The sequence below is a fragment of the Muntiacus reevesi genome, chromosome 2 (assembly GCF_963930625.1).
Source record: "Muntiacus reevesi chromosome 2, mMunRee1.1, whole genome shotgun sequence".
In the NCBI taxonomy this organism is placed as follows: domain Eukaryota; kingdom Metazoa; phylum Chordata; class Mammalia; order Artiodactyla; family Cervidae; genus Muntiacus; species Muntiacus reevesi.
The window spans coordinates 208,182,337-208,205,930 of NC_089250.1; the positions used below are offsets into that span (position 1 = coordinate 208,182,337).

At 48.8% G+C, this 23,594-nt stretch overlaps 1 protein-coding gene and 1 long non-coding RNA gene across 3 annotated transcripts in view; one reads left to right on the forward strand and one right to left on the reverse strand.

Annotated features, from left to right (window-relative positions):
• The window catches only part of AUTS2 (activator of transcription and developmental regulator AUTS2), a 1,188,182-nt gene that overhangs the window by 191,431 nt on the left and 973,157 nt on the right, over positions 1-23,594 (reverse strand). The gene's annotated exons all lie outside the window — the stretch shown is intronic.
• LOC136158976 (uncharacterized) lies at positions 4,379-6,702 on the forward strand. The gene is made up of 2 exons (XR_010661380.1): positions 4,379-4,459; positions 6,641-6,702. It is a non-coding gene; the product is annotated as an uncharacterized lncRNA (long non-coding RNA).

Sequence of the window (23,594 nt, forward strand, 5' to 3'; positions counted from 1 at the left end):
GAGAGCGACTGCGAATGGGCAAAGGGGTTTCTTTCTGGAGTGAAGAAACTGGACACGAAACTGGTTCTGGAATTTGTGGTGATGGTTGTACAAAACCTTGTGAATACACCAGAAATGACTGACTTCTACACTTGGAAACTGAGGATTTTTATTATTGAGATAGAATGTGAGCCTTCTCTCCTTAGAATTGTAATTAAAAAAAAAAAAAAAAAAAAAAAGGCTGTCTTGGAGGGTATGGTTCTCAAACTTGAGCATGCAGCTGTGCGCAGAGAACAGGTTCAAACACAGGCAAGCTGGGCGCCACCCCTACAGCGCCTGCCTCCGCAGGTCTAGGGCGGGCCTCGGGACTCTGGTCTCCGACCAATCCCCGTGCGGAAGGGCCCGCTGGTCTGGAAGCACATTCTGAGAACCCCGGCCTGGAGTGGCGGCTCTCCCCACTCCGGTGTGCCTGCTGGGCAAGGTCCAGTGAATGAATGGCTGGCCAGCTGCTAGGAGGACTGGCAGCAGGGCTGCCCAACAGGGGGCGGAGCAGGCCACGTGGTCACGGAAGCCTGTCCCCAGGCGGACCCCAGCTTAACCTCTCCTTCCACCCACCAATCCTGCCCTGTCGCTTCCCTCCCACACATGCTGACCCTCTGGCGGAAATAACCAGCCTGCTGAACGCCATCCATCTGCATCAACGGAGGTGGCAATCTGTCAAAACACACACCAATCACCTGGGGCTCTTGTTAAGAATGGAGATTCTGATGTGAAAAATCAGGGCACAGGTGTGGGGCTCAGCATTTCCAACAAACTCCTAGAAGCCCAGGCCAGGGCCCATGTGACCTGGAGCAGCCTTCTGATGCCACGATGGGAAGATTCTATGAGCTAGCAGGTCGGGGGTTACATGGAAAAGGTCATCTCACTTTAGAGGTAACAAGAAGGCACTGATATCACCCCGCCCTTGAGATCCAGGCCAAGGAACTGGGTTACAGGTGAGTGTGTTTCAACAACGCCTTTCAGGTACTTCCAGTAGTTCATCCCTTTGGACTGGGGCCCAGACCAACATGAGGGATACTTTCTTCTATGCTCTATTGTTGCAGCATGGCTGCGGGGCACCACTTGGGGAAAAGTCAGACATCTGTGTTGTGCAACCAGCGGACAAGTGGTGATGGAAACCCACGACACAGCCTGTCCAGGGAACCCGAGACTGAGTGGGAAGGAAGACAAAAAAATGCATGAGCAGGGGTTGTGACCACCATCTTTTCCAGTGTCTTCTGCCCTCAGACTAACATTGTATTCTGAGAGCCGAGAGGCCAGTTGGTGTTTTGTTTCTATGTCAGAGCCTTTCACTAAGGGTTTGGAATCTACTCCGAACTTGCTGGGAACTCCATAATCTATTTCTCGGTTTTTCTACTAGTTCAGGCTGATTTTAGACAAATGGAGGGGTGGCAGATTATAAAAAAGAAGAGAGGTAAATTGAAACCAAACCTTCAAGATGTTATCATGGAGGGGAACTTCCATGCCATCGCACCAAACACCCACTATTCAGGACAAGAATCCAGGGACTGGGTAAACCAGGGCAGAATTTTGGAAAGAAAGAAGAGCCATCCTTGACTCTTACATCACAGAGCTGGTTTTTAAACAGTTATCAGGCAGGTGTGTGAAGGGAACTGTGAGAGCTGAGGAAAAAGAGAGGCAATAGCAGACTGTGCTCTTTAATAATGACCGCTCATGAAAAGTCAGGAAACGTGGCAGTGTGTCATGCTTGAGTGTTACAAGTCTCAAATTCCCATCCGTGCTATATGTTCAAGAGTCTGTCTGGGAAGGACTCTGCTGTGCCTTGGGGGGAGAACATAAAAGAGGAGCAGCAAACCAATCAAACCAATAAAATAAGCCTGCTCCAGGAAGCCATGGTTCGTTCTGGCGGGCCAGGTGTAGGTGTTTTAACAGTGTTGTTTGACTTTCACGGCAGTCATGACAAAACAGGGCTGGGAGACAGAGGAAAAACAAGGGTAGGAAAAGTCCTTAAAACTGCGGACAGTAACATCGGCACGGCCCCAGGCACCTATGATGCACAGAGGCCGGGAGACACCAGCGAACATCCTTCCATCACTGCTTTCTCTCCTTCAAAGGGGGAATGACGGAGAAGTTCCCAAAGGCCTAGCAAACTGTAAAACCCACAGAGCAGAAGAGATGCGCGGCCCTGTCCCTGCCATTTGCTGTGTCTTCTGGGGTGAGGTACAAGTGTCAACGGCGCCCTCCGAGACCACTCTGTGACCTGGGAGCTCTCTGGAGAAAGCAATCCCTGCTCATCCTGTTGAAAACTCTAGACTTCATGTGAACAAGTAGCAGCAGCCGAGGGACAGACAAGTATTAATCGACGCGCTATTTCCTGTATACTGGAAACCCAGTGATTTCCAAACCTGCTGGAACTTCTTACAGGAATGAACACATACATCCCAATGCAGGGTTAAAAAGGATTCCCAGAAACCTCCACCAAAAAAAAAAAAAAAAAAAAGAAAAGAAAGAAAATTATCCTGAGAGGGGACTTCTCTCCAGTTTCACTGCTTCCCATGAGGCAAACAATTTCATGAGAGCATCATGGTAAAGGAAACAATACACCACCAAAGAGGAAAATCGCATCTTTATAATTACAGATTAGTCCTCAAACAAATTCCACCCTACACGCTTGCTCCGCTTGGAGGCCATGTGACTTCAGTGGGGCTTGCCAGCCCCCTCAGCTATCGACAATTACAGTTGAACAGCTCAATCAGGAGATTTTTTTTTTTGATAGAGAAAGCCCAGACAGCAAGGCACTCTCAAATGACCCTCTCATTTCGTTCTCTGGGAACGTGGAAAACACTGTTTCACAAAGCAGGGGTGAGAGCTAATCCCACTGCAGGGAGCACCGAGCTCTGTGGTCTTGGGAACAGCTGCACGCTAAGGTGCCTGTGTCAGAGACGAGCTATAATTTTCACAAAGGTTTGCATCAGACAGGAATTAGCAGCCAAAAGGAAGTCCTGCTTGGCCCAAGCAGGCACATCCTTCGATTAGGACTTCATCTAAGTTTCCATCGTTTGAGCAAGGCACCCCCAATTAATTCAAAGCACCGGTTACTTATCCATTAAATGGGTTTCTTACCCACCGCACTGGTTATTTAATTCCTACCCCATGGCTCCCCCAAGAAATAAAAAGTGCACTACAATTATATAAACTCTTAATTAAACTGAAGAATTCAGTGTTGCCATTACCCCGTCAGTAATTCCACTCAATTAGGACAATAGACTTCCATTTATTACTGAACTCCTAATTGCTACTCATTTTCCTGGTTGGTAATTGCCAATCCTATCAGACAATGTGCTTAAAGAAAATTCTGCCATGAAATGATATTTCTCCTCGTGAAAGGCAAGGTGGGAACAGAGAGCCCTTGCGTAGTCAGGTGTTGGGTGCAGCCCCGGGCACGTCCGGGCAGGGAATTTTAAAGGCGGACGCTCCCCGGGATTGGTTCCTGGCGTTGCGATCCACGGGAGACTTACCCACAAAGGAACGGAGTATCCAGGTGGCCAGAGAATCCCAAAGCCAAAGCCAAGTTGAAGACAAAAGCAAACCCCACGACGCGGTCTCGGGATTTCCAGAAGTTCAGAGTCTCCGGGAAAGGCGCCTCTGAGGTCCGCAGGCAGGCGGCATGTGCTGCGCCTTGGCCGCGGGAGAGCCGAGCCGAGGGTCCGAGGGGAGAGGGTGGCGGCCGCGCGGCGTCCTCGCCCGGGCCAGCCTAACCCTCCTCTCCGGAGTGCGGGCACCGAGCGGCCGAGGTCGGGGGAAGCGGGACCGACAGCGGCTCCAGGAGCGCTCCGGGTAGCGGCCGCGCCAGCCGTCTACCCGCGGCGCAGGGAGGTCTCGGCCCCTGAGAAGCGCGCCGCCCGCCCGCGCCCCTCCCCGGCCCGCGGAAGGCCGTCCGCGCTGCTCATGACCGGCTCTGCTAATTAGCCCCGAAGACTGAGACCCGCGGCGGGGCAACCTGACGATTTATGCCGGGCCCGGGGGAGGTCACCCGCGGTGCGCGCGCCGATTGGCTGCGGCGAGCCCGGCGCGCCGGCGCGGCCTGACCGCCTCCAGGCAGAGCGCGTGCACTTTCTGCCGGCTCCGCATCCCGACCCTGCAGGGAGGCAAGAGCAGAGCAGGGTCTGCGGGGGTGGGCAGGGCCTCCCTGAAGCACCCTGAGGCTCGGGGGGCGGCGTGGCAGATGGGCTGTTGTTGCCTGGAACCACAAGACTGCCCCACCCACCCAGCCCGGCGGTTTGGAAGAAACGTTCCTTGCCGTTTGGGTGTTTAGACGTCACAGCCTCTACCTGAGTCTTCAGTTGACAATGGGCGCACACCATTTACAGCCAGAAAATTCAGGTTCTGAATTTACTCCCACCAACTTCATGGTTCAGAGGAGGACACCAAAGCTTCAAGGATGGACTGGCTCCTGAAGGTGAGTGGGTGGAGAAGCCGGGCGGGGCCTCAGGGCTCCTCCCCTCTAGGGTTTTCAAAGAGCACGTGAGCGGCCCTTGTGTTTGCCTTTCTCACACAGCCTTAACCTCAGCGACGCTTCCAGGAAGTCACAGCACAGCACTGAATGATGCAGTCAGGCCCACCCCACAGCCTGGCAGGTTAGCAGATCAAAGAATATTCTCTCCATCTTACGTGTTAAGAAACTGAGGCTTGGAGTGGTTCCGAAACCTCCTTGCCCTTGAGCTAGTGTCACAGCAGGCACGCAAACCCAAGCTTCCGATTCTGAGTTTCCACCACAACACTTCAATGCCTCTTAACCAAAAGGGTGTTCTGAAGAGGCAGAATTTCCAGAGGGAACAGTCAGAAACAAGTGGCCAAAGACACTCCTACAGATAGCATCGACCCCTAAAAGGCATAGCTTCAATGTCAGCTTCGCACCTCTGCCCACAAAGCCACAATCATTCTTCCTCTCTGCCTCATCTGGCGGGTTCTGGATACGTTTGCCTGCCTGTGTGTGCTCAATGGTGTCCGACACTTTGTGACCCTATGGACTGTAACCTGCCAGCCCCCTCTGCCATGGAATTTTCCAGGCAAGAATACTGGAGTTGGGCTGCCATTTCCTCCTCCAGGGGATCTTCCTAGCTCAGGGATTGAACTCGCATCTATTGCGTCTCCTGCATTGCAGGCGGATTCTTTACCACTGAGCCATCAGGGAAGCCCTGGACATGTTTGGTGGTGGTGGTTTAGTTGCTAAGTCGTGTCTGACTCTTGCGACTCCAGGGACTGTAGCCTTATAGTCTGTCCATGTAAGGCATTACAGTCTTAACCCCTCCGTCCATGGGGTTCTCCAGGCAAGAGTACTGGAGTGGGTTGCCATTTCCTTCTCCAGGGGATCTTCCCGACCCAGGAATTGAATCTGGGTCTCCTGCACTGCTGGCAGATTCTTTACCAACTGAGCTATGTTTGTTCCTCACCAAAGTCTGTGCACTCACCCACTCCTTCACCCACTCTGCTCACTGTTTCTAGTCCACCCTTTGCAACCTCCATCCATAGAAGGAGCAGCTAGAGAGAGTTTTCCTGGCCCAGGACTGGAAAGCTACTGTACCTCTCTGTGGCCCTTGAATGCACAGTCAAGAAGGGTTCCTGTCTGGGCGCCTTGTGTTTGGAACTTGAATTTGCAGTGCTCAGCATCTGAGCCATCCTGTCATGTTCCCAAGCAGGGAGCAAGGGCTGCGAACCAGGGCTGTCAAAGGACAGGTTCTCAAAGCGTGGTCCCTGGACGGTCATCTACAGACCTGTCGGAAATGTAAATTCTTGGGCTCAAACCCAGATCTACTGAGTCAGAAACCCCAGGGCGGGGACCACCAGCAATCTGTGTTTCTACAGGCCCTCCCGGTGATTCTGGTGCACACTCAAGTTTGAGAACTGCTGCCAGAAAGAGCTGCTTCCTGTGGTCACGTGAGCAAGGACAGAGCGGAGGCCATGGTCAAGGTGGCGCAGTCAGTATTGAGCGTGAAGTGCCTGCCTTCCCCTTGGTCACAGTCACAGTCCCTCAAGGGAGGATTCTGGAAGGAGAGGAGCAGAGCTGTGGCCTGGGGCACTTTTCCTCTTCTAACTCCAAGGATCACCATTCTCACCCCATCCTCCTCCTTTCATTTCAACACGGGAGGTCACAGCATTGAGGGTGGCCTGGGCTGCCATGTTCCGAGTCATTGCTGGAGTGGGTAGTCATTCCCTTCTCCAGGGGATCTTCCTGACTCAGGGATCGAATCTGGGTAGCCTGCATTGCAGGCGGATTCTTTACTGTCTGAACCAGCAGGGAAGCCCAATTTATAGATGAGAAAATGGTATTATAAACATGTCAAGACCCCTGTCCAAGGTCACAGAGCTTTCGAGGGGCAGAGCTGGATTCAAACCCAGGCAGTTTGGCTCCAGAATCCAAGCCCCTAAACCTAACGCTACTGCCCATGACGAAATGTTAAGGAAACAGGAAGGGTGTGCCCTTTCCTTGGCGTTTCATACTGAACAAGCAACACAAATGTGAGAAAAGTGTCAGTGGCACATGTGAGTATTTTGTCTTACCATGTGTTGGATTTTCTGTTACCAGTGCGCATATATTACGTTTGAAACACATAATTTTTAATTGTCATTATTTTTACAGACTGTAATTCCTGTTGAGGACTCAGCCATAAGGTGATGCGTGAACTCCCAGGAGACCTACAGGTCTGTTTCTTCATGCCCGGTAGCTGTAAAGTTTCTGAGAGCCGTGCCAGCGGCAGCAGCCAAGCTGAGGGGTGGGGGGATTACCTGCGCACGGCCAGGTCCGTGTGAGAGGAGTGTGTGGACTAGGAAGCATGCAGCGGGTGGGGGAGTGTGGATGAGACCCAGGGCACCTGAAGGTGTGTGATCCTACTGCCAGGAACAAAGGCTTCCTTTCAATGGTGAGCTGCTGTGGATCTCAAGTCTATTCTACCCCCAGTAATGGGTAACAGCTTGTCCTGTGAATCCAAAGGTAAGTGGGGGACTTCCCTGGCGGTCCAGTGGTTAAGATTCCATTTCCACTGCAGGGGGTATGGCTTCTAACCCTGGCTGGGGAAGATCCCGCATGCCACGCAAATCAGCCCAAAAAAACCCAAACCAAAAAACAAAAAAACCCATAAATAAAATGATTATTTCTTTTTTAAAAAAAAAAAAAGCTCCTGGGTGGACACAAGTAAATTAGGTCTCTTATACATATCTGGTAAGCCCTGGCACCAGGCTATACTCAGCTGCGCCCAATCTTTCTATTTGCCTTGAAACGCCTACCAATCCACCAAGGGGGGGAGGGTGTGGGCAGGGCAGGTGGTCTCACTCTTGTTTTCTGAGGTTTACAGAAGCAGAGACACCTGTTCAAGTCATAGCCGGGGGCAGGCCAGGACTAGAGGGCTTCTCAGGTGGCGCTAGTGGTAAAGAACCCACCTGCCAATGCAGCTTCGATCCCGGGTCAGGAAGATCCTATGGAGGAGGGCATGGAACCCACTCCAGTATTCTTGCTAGGATAATCCTATGGACAGAGAAGCCTGACAGGCTATAGTCCATTGGGTGGCAAAGAGTCAGACGCTACTGAAGCGACCTAGCACACACAGGACTAGAACTCACAACTCCCAAGTCTTAGTTCAGTGTTGGCGTGCCACTGACCCCATGTTGCCTATGCAGGCACATTTGTAAATCTGGATGCTGAAACATTAACTACAGTTCCCTTTTACTCTGGCATAAGCTACAGAGAAACAATTTAGCAGGCACTCTACTTATTCAAAGTGTTATATACATTTCTATACAATGAAACTAAACTTAAAGAGTTCCTGCAGAAAAGCTATAGCCAAGGAGGAAAGCTACATTTTACAAACCACCTTTTGCTTAACAGGGGAAGTTTTACAACTAAGATCAGGGCACCTGGTCCCATCACCTCATGGCAAATAGATGGGGAGACAGTGGAAACAGTGTCAGACTTTATTTTTTTGGGTTCCAAAATCACTGCAGATGGTGACTGCAGCCATGAGACTAAAAGACGCTTACTCCTTGGAAGGAAAGCGATGACCAACCTAGATAGCATATTAAAAAGCAGAGACATTACTTTGCCAATAAAGGTCTGTCTGGTCAAGGCTATGGTTTTTCCAGTGGTCACGTATGGATGTGAGAGTTGGACTGTGAAGAAAGCTGAGCGCTGAAGAATTGATGCTTTTGAACTGTGGTGTTGGAGAAGACTCTTGAGAGTCCCTTGGACTGCAAGGAGATCCAACCAGTCCATCCTAAAGGAGATCAGTCCTGGGTGTTCATTGGAAGGACTGATGCTGAAGCTGAAACTCCAATACTTTGGCCACCTCATGCAAAGGGTTGACTCGTTGGAAAAGACCCTGATGCTGGGAGGGATTGGGGGCAGGAGGAGAAGGGGACGACAGAGTATGAGTGGTTGGATGGCATCACCGACTCTATGGGCATGAGTTTGAGTAAACTCCGGGAGTTGGTGATGGACAGGGAGGCCTAGCGTGCTGCTGCGATTCATGGGGTCACAGAGAGTTGGACACGACTGAGCGACTGAACTGACTGACTGACGTGTGTGTGTTACAACTGGGAAATCTGTTACATTTGGTTGACAACTCAAGAACTGATTTCTACATTCCTGCCACATTGTGGGAGATTCCCACACCTAAGGAGAGAATCCTTTCTTGTGTTTAGTTACAAGGCCTTCTAGTATATTTATGACTTCACAGAAATTTCTTTTCAGTCATAAAATATAAAAGTAAGATGACTGGCTCAAAGGTCTGGGGCGACAAGCGCAGGGACAAGGAAGTAACCTTCCTGGTGACTCAGATGGTAAAAGAATCTGCCTGCAATGCAGGAGACCCGGGTTTGATCCCTGGGTAGGGAATATCCCCTGGATAAGGGAATGGCTACCCATTCCAGTATTCTTGTCTGGAGAATTCCATGGACACAGGAGCCTGGTGGCCTACAGTCCCCGGGGTCACAAAGAGTAGGACGTGACTGAGTGACTGACACTTTTACTTTCTCTTTTCCCTCCAACAACGCTGCCTTGCTCTTCAGAGCAAGTCTGCACAGCATCCACCATCACTCTGTGGATCTAAAGAGTCCTTCAAACAAAGGGTCGGCGTGCCCCCAAGAAGTTCAGATGCCTCAGGGAGGCGGGAGAGGGTACGAACAAGGAATGTAGACCCAGAAAGATGGACATTCTGAGGCCCACTCAGTCACCAGCCCGGCAAACTCAGCCGTCACTTCGGCCTCCCTGGCCTTCCTGTCCTGTGATGGATGAGAGCTTCATGGCCACCTGCAGGCCTTGGGAGGGGTAGCGTGGCCAGTACCCCAAAGGACTGCCCGTGAGCCAGAGGGGCCTATCAGTACTTCTTTGGGCCCGCTACTCCCGAGTTTGGGGACTCTTCAGATACACAGATGGAGAACATGCCCCTGGTCACTGTTCTGTGAGGTCACTGTTGGCCTGAGAACAGCGGTCTGGAAGCAAGCTCAGCGCACGGTTTGAACGCGTCAGTGGCGGGGGCCCTGGGCCTCGCCTCTGCAGGCTGCTGCCTGTCCCCGACAGGAGGGAAAGCAGAGCTTCTAGGCTCTGTGTGGGGATTGGTGGAGGAGGCAGCGGAGAGGAAGGGGATGCTTTTACAACAGGTTTTGTCACTAGGCCTGAGAACTACTTAGGTTCCCCCTCCCCACCCCCAGCCTCCCAGCAGCTTGGGGGGATAAGCTGAGTAACAGAAACTGAACAGAAACCACTGGTCACATCCCCACGACTTAGGTCACTATTTTTCAATGGGGTTTTCATACAGTGGGCTGGTTTCTGCCTCCTCTCCCCATGAGCCCAGGCAGCCCCTTGGTTCCGCACCACGGTCTATCCATGCAGCCCCACTTCTCCCTGCTGGGCAAGCCTGGTCTATTAGTGCCCACAAGGGAGGAGGGGCGGGAGGAAATCCAGCCCCCAGACCCACCCTCCATGCTAGTGAAGGCCCAGCTCACGTCCAGCAGTGCACGCTGCAAAGGCCACAGCTCCACCAGCACTGGGGGGGCTGGCGCCCAAGAAAGAGGCCCCCCGACTGGGTGAGTGCCCGCCTTTTTATGCCTTTTACCGGTTGCCGCCTCGGTAGGAAATGCTCTGAAGGGATTTTGGAGGACATGGGGTATCTGACAAATGTTTCAAAGTCGATGCTTCACTTTCAGTGAACATCAGCTTTGTAACCCCTGACATAGAGACTGGAGTCTGAATATGCTTAGATCTCAGAATGGAAGGGTTTCTAAAGAAAAACTCCAGAAATACCCGAATTCAGATGTTTAAAAAAAAAAAAAAAATGTGTGAGAATCAAGAACAAAGCCAGTGAAAGCAGAGGGAGTGAATAACCTTTCATTTCAAGCTGGTTTCCCCACTAGAGACAGTCATGATCTGCGCAGGACTATTTGATGCAAATGCCTCTCAGAAAAGAGCCAGTGGATAATAGATAAAAAGATTATCTGTGACATTATGAAAAATGAAAGTTTTAAAATGGCTACAAGTCCCATAAAAAAAAAAAAAAAAATCCTAAACTTTGTTCAGTCTTGTTGAAAGGCAATAGCGGAACTGTTTGATTCAGCCCCTGGGGTCTCTGCCTCTTCCGCCATTGTTCTAATGCCTTCCACCAGCTCATCAGTTTTCAAAAATCTTTCCTGCTGTTTCCTCTTTGCTGGAAACATAAGGTCCAAGAAGCTATCAGAGCCCCTGTTTCCTTCTCCTAACTTGACTCTGATGCTGGAAATTCAAGTGCTGCAGCCCCTGCCCCGCTCTCTTGCCTTCCCCATCGTCCCCCTCTGTGCTAAACCACCGGCTGTACACTTGATTTAACAGATGAATTACAGATTCAAGCCATGGGCTTCCAGGGCAGGAAAGAGTCTGATTTTTGTCCAGGTCTCTCTTGATTGGCTCAGCATGGAAGTCCTTCATTTAATGGGCCAGGTCCTGCTGAGAACACCTCTGCTGGCACCACACAGATTTCTTTCTTCGCTGGAGAGAGGAGCAGAGATCCTAAAGAGAGATTTTCCATCTTCCGGATTTCTGGTGTGCTCACTAGGTATCACTCTTTTTAAATAGAGCATCACGGGCATAACCCAAGACTCCAGGAAGCATGGGATTCATCTGACCGGCCATCTTTGATCTCAGAGTTGGCCGGGGTGTGTAAACACCTAGGCTACAGAAACATGCCTTTGTCTCCCACCCAGGGAGGAGGCAGCTTGGTGCTGCCGCTCAGCAGGAGGGTTGAGGGAAGGACTACCTGCTTCAGATTCCAGATCCAGTGCCCGCTGACTCAGAGCATGCTTCAGTGCCTGAACTCCTCCATTTGAAAAACAAATACAGAAGATTATTAGACAGAAAGACATATGACACTGCTGGTATTTGACTGCGTGCTGTAGTCCACGGGGTCGCAAAGCGTCGGACACGACTGAGAGACTGAAGATGATTAGATTGTGCCACATAAAACTGCCGATATTATGTGCCACAAAAATTTGCCAACATGGCGATTTTTCTCTTTTCCGAATAAAAAGTGGCAATTTCATGTGACTCATCCAAACACCTCCTTCAGAGGACTAAGAGCAAACCACCAGATGAAGCGCTTGACCCACATGCCTGGCACGCCGTGTTCCATAAAGGTTAGCTCCTGCTGCCACCGTCAAGAGGCTCAGATCCATCTCTCCCTGAACTGCGGGGCGCTATACCAGGCGTCCAGAAATAAAACACCCAGATCCGTCACCTGCCTGCCAGGGGCCACCTGCCCATGTGAAAGAGTGCTCTGTTGTTGTTCAGTCACTAAGTCGGGGCCGACTCTGCAACCCCATGAACTGCAGCACGCCAGGCTTCTCTGTCCTTCACCATCTTTTTCAGTTTGCTCAAACTCACATCCATTGAGTCGCTGATGCCATCCAACCACCTCATCCTCTGTCATCCCCTTCTCCTCCTGCCTTCAGTCTTTCCCAGCATCAGGGTCTTTTCCACTGAGTCAGTTCTTCACATCAGGTGGCTAAAGTTTTGGAGCTTCATCTTCAGCATCAGCCCCTCCAATATTCAAGGTTGGTTTCCTTTAGGATGAACTGGTTTGACCTTGCAGTCCAAGCGACTCTTAAGAGTTTTGTCCAGCACCACAGTTCAAAAGCATAAATTCTTCAGGGAAGCGCTTTGAGCACAGTAAAATACTACGGAAATCCACAGAACCCCACTGACCACACCTCAGCACCTTTCCTACCAGTCAGTCTAGCTGTCTGCACAGCAGCATCAGGACCGCCAAGAGCTGACCTGTCAGGGCTCTGCACTGCTGTTCCAAGTAGCATCTTAATTACCCTGCCCTGAGCTCACTGGTAATCAGGTTTTCTTTCTACTCTCCACTGGTGATTGGTGCACCCCTCAGATGTGAAATAGTGCTCAACTGGGCATTTGCTCAGTAGGTAAATTGGGGCCAAAGAGAGTATCAGAAGAGTCAGTGATTGTGGCCTCCCTATCAAAAAGAAAAACATGGACCCTGAGCTTATCCAATACCTTGAGAAGCCCAGTGTGGACTTGCAGTGAGAACCTACACGCATCTCGGGTAGGGCTGGGCCAGCCCCCTGCCCTGTGAAATGACAGCAGAGCCCAGGAGACAGGAAAACCCAGTCACCACCATAACACACATCTGGCCACGTGCTCCCAAACCTGGACGTGGGACCTGGCGTTTGAGAGGTGCTCTGGGCCTGCACTAACACAGGTCTCCTGCCTCTGTCCTTCCTCCGAGGCCGGCTCTGGTGTGCTATCTGCTTTGGCTGCAGGCTCAGCCTGCACCCCCTGGCCGGCCCCACCCAGATGCCTCCTTATTCTGGCTCTGTGTCTTGGCATTAAGATGCATAGCCATCTTATCAAGGGCTCTCTTCCCCTCCCAAATTGCATTTGACCAGTTTCATTTCTGCCTGAAATTAAAACACAGAACTTATCAATCCCAGGCTGTCACAGCATGAATGAAACCCTAGAAATAAATCCAGTCTAATGACAGAGTGATCTGGAGACCTCAGTAGGGAAACAAGATACTTTGTTTAATAATTATCAGCCTCTTTCAGGGCCTGTCTGCCAAAGCAGTGGTGTCAGAAGCAGCAGAGAGAATTTTTTTTTTCCCACAGATTTCATCCTGGGAAAGACTGAAGCCATTTCCAACCAGACTGGACGCTTTTGATTTACATTTCTGATATTAAATGCAGAGCGGCTGTCTGCATTTATGCTACAAGGCATTACTTCAGTGCGAAGAACCCGGGTGGTGGCAGGACTCCAGTTTACTAATGAACAAGCTTATCTGGAGGAAAACAGCTTTTCACACCGTAACAAACAATGCACACCTCTTAGATAACAAATTCAATGGCAAAAAAATATAGCATTGTACGTGTCACAGTCCCATAATTTAATGGAGGCACTTGCAGCATTAGTGGTTTACATTAATTTTTAAAATTAATTTTGTTTGGCCTGCAGGGAAAATATTTTCCTTTTTGTGTCTGATATCCCGCAGCTCATTAACACTGCTTACTGCGGCTCTACGAGACTATCCATAATCGTCCACTTGGTAGCCAGAGGCCATTTTTAAAACAAAAAAGCTGGAAGAGGGACAGAGAGCGGCTTTCCTGCTTCCTTCTACAAAGACCCCTCTTCCAGCTTGATACAGCGGTTGGCATCCATGGAAGCAGGGGCCTCTGCAGGCCTTCTGGGCTGGGTGGGTCCAGGTGTCACCACTCATGGGGGCCACTGGGTGCCTCTGGCTGAGTCAAGAGGCTCTTTCTTCCACTGGTCACCATCACTCCCCACAGAGCAATGGCGTCTAGACCTCACGATGCTCAGGATTACCTAGGCACTTTTGCAGAGATATAGATGACTAGGCCTCACTGACACCCCAGGATCCTTTCCTCTTGCCTCTCCTCCTCTCCCATGAAGGGGTTAACCACTGGCTACCAAGAAAACAACCCTCCCCCCCACCCCACCTGGGGCACTGAGACAGGGAATTCACTGCTAATCACTGCAGTTGTGATTTCTGATTTCAACTGGCAGCAAAGAGAATTGAACCAGAGTCCCCTGAGAGCAGCCAGCTCCATGAGGCAGACCTTGAGCTTGTTAAGCTGTGGTGCTACCATGCGATTATCAATTTTAAATTAATCTCCCCAGTCTCTTTAAAGTGGTTGCTAAAAATATAATCTCTGGGATATCTTACCGTAAGACTTAACTAAAGGGAAAAATTTGGATTATAATTAAGTGCTTCCCTCCGTCTAAGCTTTCTGTAAAACACTTCTGGAGACCTGGCTAAGCTGCTGGCAGTAGGAAGGCCAGCCAGGGGCAGGGGCAAGGTCTGAGTGAGCTGGTTTATAAGTTACCTCACTCTCTCTAAATAAAACTTATTTGGACAAAAGGTGAAAGATACAATGCAACACTGTTTTAAAACAAATCTTTCCCTATTTTTTAACCCAAAGAGTTTTGGGAGGGAGGGCCAGAAAAAATTGTCTAGACACAGTTTTGCTAAGCTCATGAGGGAGTTATGAATGGACTTTATAGGGACATAATTTAGGTTATATATACAGCATGTTTTTTTAAAGGCGGCAACATGGTGCGACAATCTGAACAAAGGTGAAAGGAGTTCTTATGCGTAAGATAGGGGTTCTCCGCGGAACATCTCTGGCCCTACACAAGGCTCCAGTCACGAGCAGACATAGGGGCTTCCCTGGTGGTCTAGTGGTTAAGAATCTGCCTTCCAATGCAGGGAACATGGGATCAATCCCTGGTTGAGGAACTAAGATCGCACAAGCTGAGGGGCAACTAAGCCTTTGTGCCAGAACTACTGAGCCTGGGAGCCTCAACTAGAGAGAATCGTGTGTGCCACAGCGAAGATCCTGCCTGCGGCAACTAAGACCCAATGCAGCAAATAAATAAATATTAAAAAAAAAGAAAGAAAGAGCCGACACAGTTTCTGGCCTGGATGGGAAGGGAGTCTGGGGGAGAATGAACACATGTATATGTATGGCTGAGTCCCTTTACTGTGCACCTAAAAGTATCACAACATTGTTAATTGGCTATATTCCAGTATGAAATAAAAAGTTAAAAATAATTATAGGAACATAAAAAAAAAAAAAAAGAGCAGACACAGTTTCTAAAAGTCACTAAGAACAATGAAGAAGAAAACAGACAAGAATTCCTTAACAAACCCTGAGCTAGCGGGTCAAGAACCTGCCTGCCAATGCAGGAGACGTAAGAGATGCAGATTCAATTCCTGAGTCAGGAAGATCCTCTGGAGAAGGAAATGGCAACCCACTCCAGTATTCTTGCTTGGAGAATCTCCATGGACAGAGAAGCCTGGTGGGCTGCAGTCCATGGGGCAACAGAGTTGGACACGACTGCACACTGGACAATAACTGCAGCTTTTTGCCAGGAGAAAAGACGCTTCTAGACCTGGAGGCAAGCCTCAAATTTCCCTGTGGGGGGGGAGGGGTACTCCGTGCTAGTTTTCCTCTCCCTGTCTCCTGACCTTCCTATGCTTTTGGGCAGTGTGATGGGGAGACTGGATCGTTTAAAGCAAGAGCACATAGACAAACACGTGCACTTTCCATGAGCGGCCACAGGCATTTGAGAGCCCAGCCCCTAGAGGGCCCAGGAGGAAGGCCTCTGCAGGGCCCAGCAAAGGGCACTTTGTAAGCCAGTGTGATAAGAAGCGGGTGGGGCAGGGAGGATGGGAAGAAGGGGATTCGGGAAAGGATGTGTGTGTGCCTGCTCAGTCATTCAGTTGTGTTTGACTCTGCGACCCGTGGACTGTAGCCTGCCAAGTTCCTCTGTCCATGGAATTGTCCAGGCAAGAATACTGGAGTGGGGTGCCATTTCCTGCTCCAGGGGATCTTCCTGACCTAGGGATTGAACCTGTGTCTCTTGAGGTTCCTGCACTGGCAGGTGGATCCTTTACCATTGAGCCACCTGGTTACAGATCTGAAAAAGGCCAAGAAGAGAGACTTTCCCAAGACCTTCATACAGCCACTCTGTGCCTTCTTTTAATGATAACCATAAAGAAAACTCCCAAATTTGTAAAACTCTATTAATTCTATAACTTCCTTTTTCAATAAGAACAAAGGATAAAGTAATTCATTACCTGTACTACCAAGGAGATGTGTGACCTTGAGAAAGCAACCCAAAATCCGTAGGCTTCCATGGTGAAAGGAGGGGGCTAGATAAGACAAGTTCTAAAATTCTCATTTTCATTATTTTGGGTAAAAACAAACGCTGCTGTATACAAGCCAAAGCTCAATTTTGGTGCCACCTTGGACCGAGTGATAAAAAATTAGAATGGACAAACTTTAAAATAGACACACATGGTACGAAGAATATAAAATATAAAGGCTTGAAGAAAAAGCCAATTACACCACATCGGAAAGTTGCCTGAAGAAAAATGGAATAAGTGATTGGAAAGTGTTTTTTACACAAGTGGAAGTTTCCCCAAACCATTGCTGAGTGAAAATATGGTCCTTTGGCACTCAGGGTCCACCTCTGTCTGTTAAGGCTCTGAGTGGGTAGGGAGTCAGGAAGGTGAATGAATCTGGTAACAAACAGGGTGCCTCTTAAGAAATGACTTGGGCATATTTAATCTTTGTCAGCATAGTGCAACTTGCCTTTTTCTGTTGTTGTTGTTGTTGTTACAGGTCTACTCAAAAATCTGATGAAAAGATATGGACCTTCTTCTGAGGCAAATGTACAGGTTCACAAATAAACAAAACTTGAAATCCACTTTTGATTCTTGGGCTCCTTGAAGCTTATCCACAGACCCCATAGTGATGGATTAATTACAGATCAAGCTCCCTGTCTTAGGCCTAGACCCTGGAACATCTATTAACTCTCCCATTTGCCTGGAAGGTCTTAGTGTTCTCATTTTCTCAAGAAGAAATTTATTTTTCAATTAAAAAGTAACCTGATTCTCCCCACACACGCCAGCAATTCTACAGGGAGTCTGGCATGTTTGGCTGGAGAGCAAGGTCGGCAAACAGAAGACCCGCAGTTGTAGCCCTGAGGGCCAAAGCACCTTGGGGGCAGGGCTTATATCCTAAGGCTTAATTTGGAACCCTTTTCCCACAGGAGACAATTCCTCCCGGCAAATATGTAGGCGGTCCCTACCCCATTAGAGATTGCCTTCTTTCTGACCTACTTCACCCTCCTCTTTGACCTGCTCTCCTTCCTGAAGAACTAAGAGGCCATGTGGTACCCAGTGAGGGGGAAGGCCGACAGGAAGCAGCCTCCTGGACTGTCGATGAGGCTGGCCAGCACACCTACCCCACTCCCATTCAGCAGGCAGCCCAGCGGCTGCCCAGCGCACATCTGCATAGCCGAAGGTCAGTATGAAACCAGCCTGGCTTCCAGCACTGAAACTCCGCTCTTCTCCGGGTTGCGAGAGTGAACCTGTCAAGTATGTTCACTCTAATTGGCACCGGGCTGCTGGCGGCTGCAAGACAGAAATGTGCTTTGACGCCAGATACATTTTAGAGGAGATGGTTCCACCAAGCCACTATTTTCGAAGGCCTCATGATGTGAATACCCAGGGTCACTAAAATCCTTGATTCTGGTGTGGAAGGCATCTCGGAGTCCACTGTGCTAACAGTCAGCTTCACGGCAGTTGGTCATCCTCTATGATCTTCCTGCTGCTTCCGGGCTGATTATGAATCATATTTGATGAGGAGAGAAATGGTGCCTTCAGGGTAGCTTTGCCCTAGTTCCCAACCCAGCCATTCTCTCAACTAAATGGGTCCAAACACCTCTCCTCAACTGAGTGACAAACAAGGCAACTAAATCAGTGGAAATGTGAATTCAATCCCGAGTGGAGAGAGCCCTACAAGATAGACTGCATGACATTAAAGAGCTTGACTCATGTCAGGAGAAAGCAGTCTACAGACCACTGGAAGAAAAGCTTGAAAAAATGATGTAGTAACTGCACCTTCTGCCCTATGGGCTTCCCTGCTGACTCAGTGGTAAAGAACTTGCCTGCCAATTCAGGACATACAGGTTCGATCCCTGGTCTAGGAAGATCCCCTGGAGAAGGAAATGGCGATCTACTCTAGTATTCTTGCCTGGAAAAGCCTGGTGGGCTACAGGTCATGGGGTCGTAACCAGTTGGACACAACTTGGTGACTGAACAAGAACAATATTCTGCCCTATCCCTGGACACCTGAAACTCATGTCTCCAATGCTCGTGAAGATGTGATGGGATGTTCCATCAGGAAATACACAAGTGAGACTACTGACTTGATTTCTAATGAAAGAAGAAACAAGACTACACTGATTTGCATTAGGAAACTACCCAGGGAAAAAAATTCCATTGTCTCAAGAAAAAAAAAAAATCCTTAAGAGTCAAGCTGTTTATCTCAATTGCATCTGGATTCTTATTTGAAAAGATTAATATCTCCTAACATGACATCTGGGCTTCCCAGGTGGTGCTAGTGATAAAGAATCTGCTTGCCAATGCAGGAGACATAAGAGATGTAGGTTCGATCCCTGGGTTGGGAAGATCCCCTGGAGAAGGGCATGGCAACCCACTCTAGTATTCTTGCCTGGAGAATCCCATGGACAGAGGAGCGCGGTGAGCTACATTCCATAGGGTCACAAAGAGTATGACAAAACTGAAGCGACTTAGCACACACACACAGTGTGACTTTTATCAGGTTTGTATACAAAGATAGCACACTTGCCAAATTTGATTTTTCTAAGATGTTCCTTTTTTAAAAAAAAGAAAAGAGAATATACTTTAGGAGTCTTAAATGTGTTGGTCTGGCATTGGCTAACAACATCCTTAACCAAATAAGTACCTGGGGGAAAAATACTGGGCTGTCCAAAAAGTTCATTAGGTTGCAACATCTTACAGAAAACCCTGAGTGAACTTTTTGACCAATCCAATAACTTACCTGGAGGGTATGTCTCAATAAAGCAGGCTTTATTTTAAAAATTGAATGAAAATAACACACTTAACTGTAGATAAGAACAATTTGGTAAGTCTGACTATGGAACTGTTTTATTTCTTAATTCAGAAACAGGGAAAAGGAATGAAGAAGAGGGTTCTTTTTTTTTTTTAAAAAAAAAACTTTATAATTAACTCAATGGGAAATTTAGAAGAAGCTACCTTTTTACCGGTGCTCTGGTTAACTAACTACGGTTGGAAGAAAAAGAACTACTTCAGCAAGATGAGGTAAAAAGTGTTCTGGACTCAGAGTAAGGACACTTGATCTCCAGTGTCACCCCCATCTCAGGTGACTTCATCTGTCAAAAGAGGGAGACGTACAAGGCTCAAACTTCCTCCCCTTCAAGCCACACCCCTGGCAGACATCCCTAATCAATCCAGTCCTTTATTCCTTCTTGGTTCAGAGTCCTCAACACTGTACTCCAAACCGCTACCTAATAGTTGAGAGACAGCACGACAACTGAAATTTATCCATCAGCTCTACACAGGATGAGCTTTAAGGCTCTAACTAGTTTCAGATTTCTAGGCTATCATCTGTAAATTATTTTTATACCCTACTAGAAGTCCACTGAGGGCAAAACATGTATGGACAAGAGTGTTTTACGAGCTTGCCACAGAGGGGGAAAAGGTATACTCTTAAACTAAGTAATTCTCACCAGAGCTGAGGCTGTACATCAATTGTGTATCAACCCAGTTGATAAACCCAAAGTGCCAATAGTCTCAGACAAGTCAGTATCAACTTATCAGTTAGGCAGCCAGACTGGTCTAAGTGTAGTGTATCGCTTACCCTGCCTTGGACCATAACAGGATTTAAGGTAGCTTTGGAAATGGAAAAAAAAAAAAAAAAAAAAAACAGGATTTAAGGTAGCTTTGGACAATGGAAAAAAAAAAAAAAACATTTAAAAAATCATTGGTAGATGAGAAAGAAAAAACAAGCAAGGTAGTATGCATAGTAAAGGTAAGAATGAGGTTTGCCTGTCACTTATTACAGCAGGTGGGCCACAAAGCTGACTCAAGGCATCTAGCAGCAACTGTGAAGAGGGCAATCGGCTCAGCCACATGGTTCACAGGGCCGCCAGATAAAGAGAAAGCAACTGTTCAGAAGAAGTTCCATTCTTCCTGACTCTACAGCCAGAGTGCTATTTCTCTGAAGAGATCTACATGAAGAAAACATGCAAAAGTGTTAGTAACTCACTTGTGACTCTTTGTGACCCCATGGACTGTAGCCCACCAGGCTCCTCTGTCCATGGGATTCTCCAGGCAAGAATACTGGAGTGGGTTCTCTTCTCCAGGGGATCTTGCTGATCTAGGGATTGAACCCGAGTGTCTCGCCTTGCAGGTGGGCTCTTTACCATCTGAGCCACCAGGGAAGCCCGAAAACAGCAAACAACATACTAACATTCTTCCACTCATTCGTTTAAAAGTCCCAGCAATGAGTGTCACATACCACTGGGTCCTCCTGAGGGGTTTCTGGGGAGGAGAATGCAGGGAAGAAGAACGCTGTGGCTCTCCAGAGGATCTGGAGAAATATTTCCCAGACTATAGTCCGTGGGACCCATGAAATGGTAGTAGGTGTTCCATGGCCAACCCTGTTTGGTAAATACAGCCCACTATTCCCACAGCCACCCTCACCCGTCCAAATAAATTTGCTTACCGTGATCTCACCCAATAATTCTAAACAAACTGCTTTATTTCAGGCACACATTAATTACTTCATGGCAAATAGATGGGGATAAAATGAAAACAGTAACAAACTTTATTTTCTTGAGCTCCAAAATCACTGTGGATGGTGACTGCAGCCATGAAATTAAAAGAGGCTTGCTCCTTGGAAGAATAGCTATGACAAGCCTGCACAGCGTATTAAAAAGCAGAGACATCACTTTGCTGACAAGGGTCCCTATATCAAAGCTATGGTTTTTCCAGTAGTCATGTATGGATATGAGAGTTGGACCATAAAGAAGGCTGAGTGCTGAAGAATTGATGCTTTTGAGCTGTGGTGCTGGAAAAGACTCTTGAGAGTTCCTTGGACAGCAAGGAGATCAAACCAGTCAATTCTAAAGGAAATCAACCCTAAATATTCATTAGAAGGACTGATGCTGAAGCTGAAGCTCCAGTTTTTTGGCCACCTGATGCAAAGAGCTGACTCACTGGAAAAGACCCTGATGCTAGGAAAGACTGAGGTCAGAAGGAGAAGTGGGAGAAAGAGGATGAGATGGTTGGATGGCATCACTCACTCAATGGACATGAGTTTGAGCAAACTGAAAAAGATAGTGAAGGACAGGGAAGCCTGGTGTGCTGCCATCCATGGGGTTGCAAAAAGCTGGACATGACTGAGTGACTGAACAACACTTATTAATATCTTATGGGAAGAGTATTCCAGGGAACATTTCAGAAAGTGCCAATCTAGAGGGAAAGGACTGCGTATCTCTTTGAGATCCTTTTAAAATGTAGCTTCTCTCCATGAGGTTTAGAGAGCTGCAGGCAATGAGTCTGAAAGGCATTTCCTGGTGACTCCCTGAAAGAAAGTGAAAGTCACTCAGTCCTGTCCAACTCTTTGCGATTCGAATAGACTGTAGCCCACCAGCTCCTCTGTCCATGGGATTCTCCAGCAAGAATACTGGAGTGGGTTGCCATCTCCTTCTCCCGGGGATCTTCCTGACCCAGGGATTGAACCCAGGGTCTCCCGCGTTGCAGACTGATTCTTTACCATCTGCGCCACCAGGGAAGTCCCAGGTGACTCCCAGGGAGGCATCCATCCACCGTCTCCGCTGTACGCCGTGTGCCTGACAGTGCATGAATACGCGCAGATTGAGATCCTGAAAGACCTAAGTGCAACTTCCAACTGTTCAAGCTTCACAGTATCCGTCCTTCATCCCCCAACATGGAAGTGCTGATATGGGCCCAGGGCACAGTGGAGTCTTCAAGGTCAAAGCGGTCACAAAGGGGTCACCATGTAAGAATGAGAGATGTGTGTGGGGCGGGGGTGGTGAGGGGTCAAAGGGATCACCATGTAAGAATGAAAGATGTGTGGGAGGGGGCAGGGGTGGTGAGGGGTTATGACAGAGCTGAGCCTGGCAGCCCCCCACCCCACCCCACCCAGCTCTCATGGATTACCTCTTTGACCCACTTCTTCGTAGCTCAGAGGGTTCAGAGGAGAGTGGGACATGCAGGCAAGCTCTAACCCAAGCCTTGTACTTTGGGGCAAGAGGGGCCACTGCAGTTAACTCTCAGTCCAGTAGGAGATCACGCTATAATTTGTTAATAAAATCTGTCCGTCATCTGCCTAGAGTGCCCCTCTCCAAACCTAGGAGGCCAATTAGGGATCTGGATCCCAAGACACAACTCCTCCTGGAAACCCAGCTAACTGGAGTCTTGTAAATCCACAAAGCACTGACCATATATGTGAGGAATAGCAGCCAACCCAGTACCTGGGGACACCTCTGCTGCCCTTCTCCAAGAGGAATGACTACTCCCATCCTGAAACTTAAAAATAAACCATCTACCCAATCGTAATAAACCGAACTCATAATGAGAGGGCCGGCGGACTGGGTGGTATGTTGGCGGGCATGGAGCCGCCCGGCAGTATATTACAGCAGGTTATTTCTCAAGTTCCCATGATGCGCTCCTAATGGGTATAAGGATGTGCTGACTTCCAAAGTGGGACTGACAGGCCCACAGTTAACTGTCATTTCCATCACAGACTTAATAGCTTTGCCAGGCATCCTCCCAGCCAACGAAGAGAAGAAAGGTCTTGCTATATGACAGCATTCAAAAAGAATGCATGTGAATGCCATTATGGTATTGAAAGTGTCAGGTGCCAGCAGAAGGGCCCTGATCAGACAGACAAGCATCGGGCTGCATGCTTTAAGGTTATTCGAAGCCTGTCATTTCCATTAGCTGGCTAACCACAAGTGGGATCATTCATTAGCTGGCTTTCTTTAGTACCAAGGTGGGGCCGAGGGTGGGGGCGGGGGCGGGAGGAGGAGGAGAGGCCTGGGCTTGGCACTTTAGGCTCCTACCCTATTAGCAACTCATGATGGCTGGTGGAGGGAGGGGGTGCACGCAGGCCTCGATGCCCCATGTGCCTGCTCATTAGTGGCTGGCAGGAAAGCACAGAAACGAGTGGACATTGGCACAGGCTGGCTTTCTGTTCTTGGAGAAGGCCAAAAATAATCTCAGTAGATTTAATTAAAACTGCAGTGAACAGATGGGGAAGATGGAAAGAAGTCCAACTGGAGACCACTCATCTGTCTAGGTCTCTGCGAGCGTTTTAATGAAGCCTTCGCTGTCTGCGGGTCCCACTACTGACACATCCCTTTCTGGTTATGCAACGGAGCGGAACGATTACCCAGCAACTCCTCTTAAAGCGGCAGGAGCCCGGTTCCCAAAGAGAAGTATGGCCTGACCTGATCCAACGACTCCACAATAAAGCAACAAGCATGTAAGCAAAAGGCCTCTCGTCTCTATCTTGAGCTCATCCCAAAAGGGAGAAAGGCAATCAGGCGAATTTCTCCTCCTACAGAGGGTGGGTGGCGGTCGTGGTGATGGAGGTGGGAGCAGTCGAGATTTAAATCTCCAGGTCCGGCTAAAACAAAGCAGCTCTGTCCAAGT